At 47.8% G+C, this 12709-nt stretch overlaps 1 protein-coding gene across 3 annotated transcripts in view; it reads right to left on the bottom strand.

The window, feature by feature from the left end:
* sulf2b (sulfatase 2b) overlaps window positions 1-11908 on the bottom strand; it is an 87491-nt gene extending 75583 nt beyond the window's left edge. For all 3 annotated transcript variants that reach the window (XM_040152946.1, XM_040152948.1, XM_040152947.1), the window contains exon 1: window positions 11494-11908. The gene's annotated coding sequence lies outside the window, so the exon portion shown is untranslated. The remainder of the gene's footprint in view (window positions 1-11493) is intronic.
* Between the last annotated feature and the right edge of the window lie 801 nt (window positions 11909-12709).

Here is a 12709-nt window from a genome sequence, read left to right as displayed (position 1 = left end):
AGGCAGGTCGACGACCTGAACTTGAACCTGACCTCCAGACGCTCTGGTCCACCTCGACTCCAGGTCGGACTTTAAAGTCTTATCGTGCCCGTTCTGTGGACAAAAATTCATTTTCCACTCTCCTGCAGCGCTCTTGAAAACTGCTCTGGGAATTCTCCGCTCTTCTCTGTGACGCTACAGCAGACTACAGGCGCTTTTCTGTTAAAATTACTGTTAAATAGTCCGTCATAAAGCCTGTTTGGTTTCTTGTGTCTTGCCTGTTTCTAACCTGTCTCGCCTGACTTGAAGGTCTGTCGTCTTAAGGTCTCAGCAAGCTCACTGCGACAGCCTGAGCTCCATCTCCTCTGCGGGGATGCGTACCGTCCACAAACACTTCAGTTCTTCAGTCGGATCATTCCACTTCTTTTTTAGCTGCATCACTGTGCGCAACGTAACGCAGGGGAACGGGGAGAGGTGATGGAAGCGAACGGCAGCGGGACTCGCGTCTGTTGGCTCCTCTCACGCCCTCAGCTGCAGCGCTGAATATCGGCTAAAGCCTGGGACAAAGCTGGAGACCAGCTGAAACCTCCAAAGACCGGACAAACCGCTCATAGAGACTGTTTCCGCCAACTTGCACAGATTTTTTTTTTTCTGTCAGGAGGCGGCAAAAACCTTACAACCGAGTAAATCCAGCAGACAACACACTGAACCAGCGCTCACCACTGGACATCTGGAGCTAGACGACCACGCAGATCCACAGAGAACGCTGACTGTCCCGCGTCCTCGCACGTAAACCAAACATGGACGACAACCAGCACCTCGTATTGTTTATATGCAGAAGCATTTGTGCTGAAAAGGCCAAAAAAGGCCAAAAAAGGTGGGAAAAAAGCTCCGAGTTTGGGTGAGATCCTCCATCCAGGACCTGTGGAGCCTAAAGAGGGACCTGGAGCTGAGTGAACTTTGTGAAACTGTCGTCACGTAAAGCTGTTTGTGTATTCATCAGCACGTCTCCCTCAGGCGGTGGCTGCTCTGAAGGTGCACTGGACTGTAACTGGGCAGAGGAGTGAACATTTCCAATAATCGCAGGTTTATTAGAGAAAAAAACTTTGTAATAATGTTGAGTATTTATAAAAATAAATCAAAAAAGTCCTTAGCACCATCAGGGAGACTAAAGCAAATGAAAAAAAACAAAAAACCAGCCACATACTGCTGCGATGTCCCCGGATTGACCACGAATGGTCTCAGGTGCGTCTCTAGTCAGTGGTCGTAATGTTAAAACTGTAACCTGTGATTTCTTGGTATCTTCAGTAGGCTTTGATTTTTTTGGAATCCAAGTCCACTTATCACATTTTATTTGAATCACTTGTCGAATATCATTAAGTTTGTCTTAAGTTTACGTTTAAGTTTAACCTGTCAGAAATAAATACAGCCTTGAAAACTGGCTTAGGAACCACCGGGCACGGTTTCGTCTTCAGTGCCCTGCGCCCTATTAAAGGTGGTATTACAGGAAATGTGTGTGCCTTGGTGACATCCGCCCGCAGCCGAACCAGTCAGTCTACCTTTTTACAGTTCTCTCCCCCCCGTAACAGGTTCACCGGCGGTCGCAGGGAGATGTTACAGGGTGATGCGTCTTCTCGCTCGCTCCTCTTCTAGAAAATGTTCTTAACTTATAAAAAATTGATCGTTATCCTTCCTGCCATTATGGTTTCATTTGTCAAATCAACAGCACAACACTTGTGGTTTGCAATAGAATTGTGTTAAATGTGTCAGGCTTCGACACCATATTCTACTGCAGCGGTAAAAGAGAAGAAACGCTGACAAGAAGCGACAAAGAAGTCAGAGAGGAATCTGAGCCTTCCCCCTTTTCCTCTTAATCACAGTGATGGTGGAGCACATTAAGGTGAGATGTAAAAACAGTAACAGGCGGTTAGAGACGATAACAATAGTTTGTCGGATATTGGTTTAATTATGAGAGAGGTAGAGAGAGAGAGGTAGAGAGAGAGGTAGAGAGAGGTAGAGAGAGGCAGAGAGGTAGAGAGGTAGAGAGAGGTAGAGAGAGTTAGAGAGAGAGGTAGAGAGAGGTAGAGAGAGAGAGGTAGAGAGAGCAGGGCGATCGGCATCTGAGAGAATCTCCAGTTTCCAGATTCTGCTGCTTTTTAATATTGATGGCTGCTGAACCGACGCCTCCAGACACACACACACACACACACACTCAAAAACAAACACAGCGGCGCCACCAGGTCAGCTAGAGTGACAGGGGAGGAAGAGATATTTAGGGAGGGGGTAGGAGAGGGGAGGATGATGGGGTCAGAATTTTAAGTGCTGAAACAAAGTGTGTGTTACTGTGTGTGTGTGTGTGTGTGTGTGTGTTTGCGCACGTGTGTTTGTTTTCCACCAGTAAAAATCCTCCAATTCTCATTTCATGCTTCAGTGAAAAGCTTCTCAGCCAACCTCGTTTCTTCCCTCATCCTCACCTCCTCCTCTCTTGTTCTCCCTTTCTGTCTCCTTTCCTCATTACCTCTCCTCTCCTTTCATGTTTCCTTTCCTCTCTTTGCCTCCCCTCCTTTCTACCTCTCCTCATCTCTCCTAGTCTTTAACCCCCCCCCGTCGCTGGGACCGGCCTCATCCTGACAGTTGAGATTTCAATCCATCTCCCGTTCAGCGTTTCTGTCGTTTATCCTCTGGGCGTCGGGGGGTTGAGTCTGAGGTCCCACCCCGGCCGCTTGTGATGACACTTGACCTGACAAAACATTTCACTGATTCACTGATTCACTTAAAAAGGAATCGAAGTGTTAATCAATACTGAAGATAAGTGCTGTTGTAGGCAGTGTTGGGCCTGGTTTCACTGCATTGAACTACATTTCTCATTATTGTGGTGGTAGTTTACATTTAAACAGATAAATAGCTTCTGATGAAGTAAATCATGGCTATTTTTGCCATGTTGGCGTAGCTTAGCCTCAGTGTACTGAAGCCAAGCTACAGATGTGTACTGTAGCTTCTTTTAGCTTAGCTCACTTTCCAAGTTGCTTGTTGCTTGTTGTAGGACACGTTCTCAGCGGGTAGTCACTGTCAAGCGTGTCCCTGCTTTACAAGGTTGAGGCAGTGGAAGTAGGTGGCGTATTCTGGGATGGTGTCAGTCTCTGGCGACCGTGGTAACCATCGTCTCAACCACCAACAGGTTTCCCCACAGGACGCGAAAATCATCTCTGACCTTCATCCGAAACACACTTCACTTCCTCCTGCTGTCTGTCTTCACCCTGTTCTGTCAGTCTGAATCACTCTGCTCCATTTCTACTCAGCATGTCACGGCTAATGGAGCCCCGCGGACACACACACACACACACACGCCAACGCACGCCAACGCACGCCAACGCACGCGTGCACACACAGACAGTGACCCAATCAGTACCTCTCCTGGAGACAGCGCTGGAGAGTTTAATTCTCTTTCTCGCTCTTTGTGCGCGTTTCCGTCCAGTGGGGCATCATGAGATCATGTCTGACTGCTGCTGTTTTATTCAGTAGTTCAGATTCTGAACTGCACAACACACTTAGAGATACCAGCCGCGGTAAAATAAACAGATGTCGACTCAGGCTGGGAAACACTTTTTGAAATTATTGAAACCCACAAAAACCACACACACGCAACTATCTCCGCCAAAATACTCAGATTTCTTCGTCTTGGCAGCCACGTAGGAGCAAACTCCAAGCCCTGAGAAAAGTCAGCGATAGCGCACCGCGTGATGCTAGGGGATGATTAGAGGTGCATCGCGAGACAGCAGCCGAAATGCCACAAAAACCCGACAAAATGTTTTGCATATTCCTGTACCCAAACAGAAACGAACATTCAAAAAGAGTTTTCTTTTCTTATTTATAGTACAATAAACGAAAAAGGGAGATAAAAAAAAGGAGGAACGAGTTTGTCAGGGTAAGGTGGACTTCAGGTGAGCTGAGGCTCAGGCACTGCAGTTTTTCCGTTTTCAGTCAGTTTTTTATTTTTGTCATTCCTCTCACACAAAAGGGCCAATTCCACTCATAACAACAAAAAATCGAACCTGTTTAAAATCATGGCAAAGAAAGTGACAGACAGCAACTGGATCAGACTCCCTCAAAGCCAGACTTTTTGAGGAGCTTTACTGGAGAGTTCAACTTTTGACGTGTACGTTTTAGGCAGCGACTTTACCGATGTCCCAAGTCCCGCAAACTGAATGAGAAAGTGCGTCGCACCCGTCAGCATCGGCACCTCCAAAACTGTTAGAAATGACCATGAAAAACAATGGATTGACTGAGGTTTGGTTAAGTTTAGGAACAAAAACTACTCGGTTAAGGTCTGGAAAGCTTCGTGGCCAAACCACTACCATCTTACTGTAATTCAAAGTCTGCTTACTGGTTTTTTCTTGAGCTTTTAACTGAGCATCACCTCAAAGTCAACCATCCACACGTACTTCCTCCTCATTTTTGCGGCGTAGTCACGCATCACACTACTTCCCCGTTTGCCTCGGAGAGACAACAGTCGGAACTGTTACGACCGCCAGAGGTCCCTGTTGAGCGAAACGCCGAGGACGAACAAAAACCAGAGTTTGAAGTGATCAGGGTCTTCGAAGAGCAACTTCTGATCCCACCTCGGTGTGAACAAACCCCCAGTCACAAATTCAGAAGATGCGTTGAAACCCAGACTCAGCCACCCATACCGCTGACACTCCCACCCCCCTCACAGCTCTGTCAGATGGTTGCTGCAGCACGCCTCTACGTTTCCCCCCGAGTTTCTACATTTTCAGCCATAATACATCTACCGTGTATCTGCAATTCATAGAACCACAGTTACATATGTAACTTTCCTGATGCCAAACCACAAGATGGCGGGTTCAGAGCCGTTCTCTCCGTCCCGGTTCTCAGTCTCTCCATGTCCCTCCCTACTAATGAGAGTTGATTTCTGTGTTTAAACGGGAGCGAAGGCGACATTGCCTGGTTTGGGAGTGTGGCGAAAACATCAGATTTTGTCCGAAACTGTGGATTTTCTCTTCACCAAGCGGTAACTTCCTCTCGTCCTCTCTCTGTTACGCACCGATCGGCCACAACAGTAGAACCGGCCACTGGTTTAGAAGGTTTGACTGATCGGTGTGTAACAGCAGCGGCTGTCGTTGTGGATGTCCCACGGCAACGTAACCTATTGCAGCCTGCTTTTAGTTTGGCTCCACTGCTGCTGCAGAGACTGTCACTGTTTAAAACTGCTCTATAAAGAATTTAGATTCATTAAAACCACCGACCCCCCCCGCCATCTCCTTCCCGCTCCCTCCCTACATCCCTATCTCCGCGTCTCTCTGAAGGTCAGCCGCTCCAAAGCAGTGGTCTATAACGATTACCAATTTCATCAATTCTGATACAGCGAGGGAGGACGGGGGGAGGGAGGGTGGGAAAGGCGTTATCATGTAACAGCACAAGGATGGTGAACACGAATCGGAGCCGTTCTAGGATAAATTAAAAAAAAACAGCTAACTGACCTTCTGTCTAACTGAAACAAAGTGAAAAGGACAATTAAAGTGCAGGAGATTTATGAGGCGCTGATGTAAAGTCACTCTGCAAACTCAGAGGAGAAAACACTGCAGCATGTTTGGTTGATAAAGAACTGATTGGAAAGGCAACTGAGGTGCAGTTAGCGTCCCCTACAGGCTGCAGTGTGAAAAAGCTGGACAGAACAAACAGCGCAGTGATGATTTATTCTTAGAGCCTCATCGGTAGTGGATGAATATTTAGATCCAACATGGTCTAAATACCAGTTCAGAGCCTTTTTCCACAAGAGTAGGAATCAAATTCCGCTGGGGTATTTATGTAGTTTTTGGTTGACTTGAAAATATTTAAAATCACAAAATACTGGATGATAAAAATACTGGAATCAGCCTGAAACATACCCTCCTTTTTTTTTTTTCCTAGCATTGCCATTCCCGTGGCTGCTAAAACCTCTAAGTATCGAGGACATGGCCTTTGTGTCTTCAATGGTAGTTGGGGACCTAATATTTAACTCCTCCCTCCTCCAGGAAACAAGTTCACAGGTTCAACCGCAAGACCCTCAAGAACCTCTTCAAAACTCCCCAGCGGCAGAACGTCCCCCTGTTTCCAGCCCCGGACACGATATTCAGTCAAATCCGGCCTCTCGTCACACACACACTCAGCTGGTGTGAATGCACAGCCGGGGGTAGAAATAACAGAACACATTAAAAAATAATGCCGAGTGGAACTTAAGGTAGTCCTGCAACTGCACAGAGACACAGCTGAGCGAACCAGAAACACACACACACACACACACAAACGTACAGTACACGGCTTCGGTGGCTGTGTAGAAATGCCTTTCTGTGAAACACATGAGTCTCTGCTGGTCTGTACATCTGTACATGTGACCCCACTGACCTAACACACACAAACACACACACACACACACTCGCATGCTTCAGCACTGGCTTTCTAAATGAATCAGTATTAGAAAGAGAAGAACAAAGAGAAGAAAAGAAAAGAGCGATAATGTGAGAAAAAGTAAAAGTGACAAAAAGGAAGTGAAGCGGAGACAGAGAGAGACTGACAGTAAAGAGAGTGTGCGTGTGTGTTTGTGTGTGTGCGCGCTCCCTGCGGGTTCTGGCTTGTAATGAGTTCAAAGGTCACCAGGCTGTGTTGCCATGGTTTCAACCTTGGGCCGAGCACGATCAGCTGACTGGCTGTGATGATGTCATCGTGTGTGTTCAGGGTTCTGCGTTTCGCTCGGCAGCACCGCAGCCAGCCAGACGTCTGCTAACGGACTGGGGGCGCGGAGCCCCTTGCTGACCCCCTTTCAGACGGGGACCATCTCCCGTTTCTGGCCTCACCCACCTGTTGAACTCATGGCCTTTGCCACTCAAACACAGGTGTCATTTACATAAATGTTAGTCGTAGCCTCATTCAGACGGGACAGGTCAATGCTCGCGCGAGTATTTAATCTCCCGCCGCGGGTTGAGCGCTGCGTTGCCACAGCCTCTGCGCCAATCTGGCGGCTTTGCAAAGGTTACGGAGTCCGTCCTGGCATTTACATTAAAGGGACTCCAGCGCTTAATCAGACATCGGACCGACACGCACAGCTACCATCACAGCTACGTCATGAGGTGCAGGTTTGACAGGGGGGCTGTAACAGGTTGGCAAATTCTCATAAACAAAACGAGAAACCAGTCTGAGCTCACGAGGAGTCACAGTCACGTGTCCCCACACCAGCTGAAGACATGTCTGATGAAATGTAAAGAGACAGCAGGACAGCGCTGGAAATACAGTCAGAAAAACACAGACAGAACCGAGGGTTGAGAAGTCGAAGGACAAAGAGGTTGAGAAGCAGCTTCAGGCATTATTGTCATCATCACACGGAGGCGCACACACACACACACACAGTGTTACATGATAACAAGCTGTCTGTCCTGAAGCTCCTCCAGTTTTCTTTTCCTTGTTGAACAAACTAAAGACAAAAGAAGCTAAAATATCAGCGGATAGATTCCCAGTCCTCAAACCTCCAACAGGTCTGTGAAGAGCGGAGGGAAAACCCCCCAAAAAACACCGCCTCTCGCAGACACACACACACACACACTCTCTCTCTTTTAATCCCTACCTCTCTCACTCGGCCCCGTCATGTACCGACACAACAAATGGCCATCAGACAGACCACACACGCTCAGACATCAATAGGAAACCATCAGTAAGCAAAGCATCAATAAGCACGGTTCCATACCATAATTACAGCCCCTCACCTGACGTGCAGCTCACTTCATTACAGAAATAGGACTTAACAGCGGAGAAGTGGAAAATGCTGTGAAGTGACTGTTTGATTCCTTCTCCCTGACTCCCTGGAAACCGATCAGCATTGTGATCCCACAGGGCTGCGCCCCCTCAACACTGAGGAGTCGAGTCATCAGTTTAGGAGCCGCGTGTACCAGTGTCATGCTGTCACTCAGACCGTCGGACTCTTTTCCCTGTGTCACTGGATACGGAGCGACACAGGAAAGCGGGATGCAGGCTGCCAGGTCTTATAACCGCCTTGTCTGGAAGGGCCCGACGCCACGGGAGCGGGAGAAGGGCGATGGCCCTCATTTCGTCACCCTCGTTTCCGCTTGCTTCTAGCAGAGCTAGCTAAGTCACTAAACCGCTCGTGAACCACGACAGACGCCGTCCGGCGTGGTCATCTCTTCGGACGACGGCGCTGTCCGGACACTCGCGGGAAGGATGGTCTGTAGTGGTCAGGACACACGCTCTGTATTTGGTTTGAAGGGTTGCAAAATCTGATCATTTCACACTGTTTGGTTTATGAATTGTGTGAAAATATTCTGAAAATTTCATAAAGCCCAGGGTGACATCTTGCTTTGTATGACCAACAGCCCAGACGATCATTCATTTTACGATGATACTGAGCAGCTGGAATGATTATTAGTCGCAGATTCAGTTTCCGTTGGCTGACTAATCGATGTATTGTCTCAGCTCTAAAACACAGAGACACACTCGGCGCGTACACAGTCGGTGTGGAGACGTCTTGGTGGCCGGAGCCGGCGTTTCTACAGGTGACCCGTTGGCTGTCTGGGGCAAAAACTCAGTTTGCGTTCTTCAGCTAGATTTATCAATATTTTTTCTTATGCTGTCGAACACCTTCACACTGTGCCTGTAGTGACGGCTGAAGCCTCTAGGGGACGCTACCGTCACTGTTTAGGCTTCTCATCACTCAGGTTCTATTCATTTAGTAACTTTGCCTTTTTTATATTTTCTTGGAAAACATGTAAAATCTGCTTTTAGAAAAACTTATAAATATAAACTATTAGTTTATTGTAGTTCACTTAAATGATTTCCATCTTTTGTTTTGTGATAAAAATTCATTATATGATATTTTAGTTGTGTGTGTGTGTGTGTTTGTGTGCGTGTATGCATGTGTGTGTGTGTGTGTGTGTGTAAATCTGTGTTAATATTTGGAGAGTCGGGGTCAGTGCGTGTTTACATTCCAACGGTGGCAAAGTAGCCATCAGCCTCATTTACTTTTCTGTGTGTGTGTGTGTGTGTGTGTGTGTGTGTGTGTGTGTGTGTGTGTGTGTGTGTGTGTGTGTGTGTGAGAGAGAGATGGTGGGAACCCAGTGACCAAATCATAATAGTCTCTGTCAACAGAGTTCCCGCCAACACCAACTACTGCAGCTCACCCCCCCAGCCACACACACCCCCACCCACGCATGGTTCACTACAACACAAGCCACTGTAGCGGAGGAGAAGCGTCAGAGGCTTCAGACCCAGCTTCACCGTGTTTCTAACTCGTCCCTCTGTCGTCAGACCTCTCTGAGGCACGGACCTGTTCCTCCAGCGCGTCAGGTGTCCACAGGTGCGATCGGACCGAGGGTGACATGATCGCGGAAACCTCGTTGAACACGTGGTGCGGTCATGTCAACGTCAGGATGCTAACACGCTCGTGATGACAATGCTAACGTGCTGATGTTTAGCAGGTGTGGTGTTTCCCATGTTTATCGTCTTAGTTTAGCCTGTTAGCATGCTAACATTAGCACTAAATACAAAGTACAGCCGAGTCTGATGGGAACGTCGTTACTTTTGAAGGTATTTGGTCAAAAACCAAAGTATTACACCAATTAAAATGTTGACCCGAAGATGGCGCTAGAGGAAAAGTCAGAGGATCACCAAAGGCAGTAGGATTTATCTTCTGGGAACCGTGAAAAACAGTATCAAATTAACACTGGAGCACATTCTTGACTTTTTACCTACTTTTAACACCGTGTAACCAAATAACTGAAGGTCAACAACTCACACACTCGTTTTTGGGACCTTTTCAACTGCCTCTCATGGATTTCTTCGGTGAATGGAAGCGGCTCAGGTGTCATTAAGAGGTCATAACCCCTGTCTTTGTTCAGGGATTGACTACACACTTTTCCAATACAGTGGTTTTCCCTTTATGACCATTTGTTATTGCGTGACCAAAGTTTCACTCTTGGGAGTCACGTGGTAAACACCCAAGCCAGTTTCATTCACTGAGGAAGACTGCACCAAGTGCACGATAGCCTTGAAAAGCTAGTAAGTGACCCTTCGGGGCTCCGAGTACTTTCGGTATTTCAGTCTGGACCACAGTGGTGGGCCGACCAACCACCATGCTGCTAGGACAGAAAGATGTAAACATAATCCACTTTTACGCTCACGACATGATGAACTCTTTGGATGGCGGGTGTCCTGGCGGTGCATACCATATAACCGCAACGGTTCGGTTCCCGTGGGGGATCCTTCTTGTCATGCCCCTGTCTCTCTCCCCAAGCTTCCTATCTGTATCGTCGCGGTCAGCGTCTCCAAATTACAGTGCAAATGCTCACAGTTCATCCGGGAGCAAACAAAAACTACAGCTGAAACGATGAATCAATTAGTGAATCGTCCAAGCAAAATCAACTGGCAAATATTTTGAGAAGTGATTAATCGTTTCAGTCAGTTTTCAAGCAGGAGCGCCAAACTTTCACTGCTCTCCGGCGCAAGGAATTCCGGCTTCTCTTCCGCTGAACATCTTTAGGGTGTTGACTGTGACACCAGCCTCTGGACCAACCACTGACCTCAACTTTTGTCGCCCCTACAGTTTGGTTTTTCTTTACAATCCGTTTCACAGCCTCAGACTCTTGTTTCTCTCCACATTCCATGTCTTTGTTTGTTTTTATTGTTTTTCTATTTCTCCAACGTATTTCATTGCCTGTTTTGTATGTTAATAGTCCCCGTGAATATAAGGAAAAGACCAACATAAAAAAATCATTATTTAAATAAAAACAGAGTTGGGTGGAACAGCTTTCCTCCCTTCCTCCCTTCCTCCCTTCCTTCCTTCCTTCCTTTCTTTTTTTCCTATCCCTCCCTCCATTCATCCCCTCTTTCTTCCTTCTTTTCCTCCCTCTCCCTCTCTCTCCTGACTGACCTCAGTGTTGCGCAGCTAAAACACACACCCACGTGTTCTGCAAGCAGGAAGCAATAAACACACACACACACACACACACACACACACACACACACACACACACAGTTAAAGCAGCATGTGAAACACACACACTGCTGCAAACAAGTGTGACAAGTGTGAGTACGATATGGCCTAAAACTAATGCGAGGAGCTCATCAGTAAAGTGGAGCAACGCACACGCACACACACGCACATGCACACACACCCACACACACACACACACACACACACACACACACACACACACACACACACACACACACACACACACACACAGAGAGGGTAACAAAGCTGCTCTGAGTAACAGCTCTGACCACAGAAAGAGACACAGTGAAGTAGAGCAGAACTGAAGTATCTCTCTCTCTCACACACACACACACACACACACACACACTCACACACACACTCACTCACACACACACTCACACACACACACTTTGCAAATCAGCCCCTTAATGACGACCTCAGCGCAGCGGCAGCAGAGATGTTCTCGCAGAAGCATAAAAACTGAAGTAGAACAGAGTAAAGAAAAAGCAGTCCTGTACCTGCTGCTGCAGCTGCTTCTCCTCCCTCAGGACCTCCTCGCTGTCAGCAGGTGTTCTCCTCCCTGACCCCGGGGCAGGAGGACGAGGAGGAGGAGGACGATGAAGGCTCAGATCACACACTCATCCCCTCAACAAAGCCGTTGCTGCCGTTCCTTTTAGCTAATCCACCAAACTTCTCCTCACACTGACATGTCTTCCTGTGTGTCTGGGGAGAAAGACAGAGAGTTTGTGGGTGAAAGGGGGGAAGAAGAAGCCTCTCTCAGCCCCCTTTTCCTGCTCTGTTCCAGCGCTCTGACTTTGTAACACCCCTCCCTCCCGTTCTCTGCCGCTGTCTGTGTCTAAGGGCGTCCCAGAGTTCCTCGGTGCAGCCGCCGCCGAGCTGCTGCTGGTAAAGCCATCTGTTGCAACACGTCTGCCTGCCTGCCTCTACACTTTCACTCTCCCTCCCTCCCTCCTCTCCCTCTCTCTCTCTCTCTCTTTCTCTCTCTCAGGCTGGGAGAGGGGCGGGGTCTTAGCTTCGCTGGCGGCCAATGGGGAGGCTCAGAAATCCCTCTCCCTGACTGGACCAGGAGGAGCCAGTAGCAGAAAGGACAAAATGAAATAAATACGAGGGGAAAAGGGAGAAACACAAGAGGCAAATCTGCGCTCGCGCTCGCGCACGCGCACGCGCAGGGGAGGCGGCCAGAGTAGGACAAAGACAGACAGACATTATGTGGCCAAAAGTATGTGGACGGATACTTCGGTGTTCCTGGAATCTCCCTTGGAGAAGCAGCTGTGTGCTGCTCTTTATCAGAGGCGGGGAAGTTAACCTGACCCACGTTTGCACAACCGCAAAACCGACCGGCCAGTCCTCAACCTTAGAGACTTTTCTCTTGTAAAAACAAAAAGACTGTCTGAAAACTCTTCAACTTAAACAAGCCGTCACCTGTCAACATTTGTTTTCATGTGTGTAATGGGGACCTTGCTGCTGTTGGGGTCACAAAGGTGAGATTTGTGCATTATGCACATTTTATTTATATATATATATATATATATATATATTAAATAATATATTCTACACACACACACACGCACAGATGATACATTGGGGGCGATTTGGGGTTCGGTATCTTGCCCAAATACACGTTGGCATTCAGACTGGAGGAGCTGAGGACCGAACCACCGACCTTCCGGTTAGTGGACGACCCGTTCTACCTCCTGAGCCGCAGCTGCTCTG

Source organism: Xiphias gladius, chromosome 18 (genome assembly GCF_016859285.1).
Source record: "Xiphias gladius isolate SHS-SW01 ecotype Sanya breed wild chromosome 18, ASM1685928v1, whole genome shotgun sequence".
Lineage (NCBI taxonomy): Eukaryota > Metazoa > Chordata > Actinopteri > Istiophoriformes > Xiphiidae > Xiphias > Xiphias gladius.
This window is presented reverse-complemented; position numbering and strand designations above follow the sequence as displayed.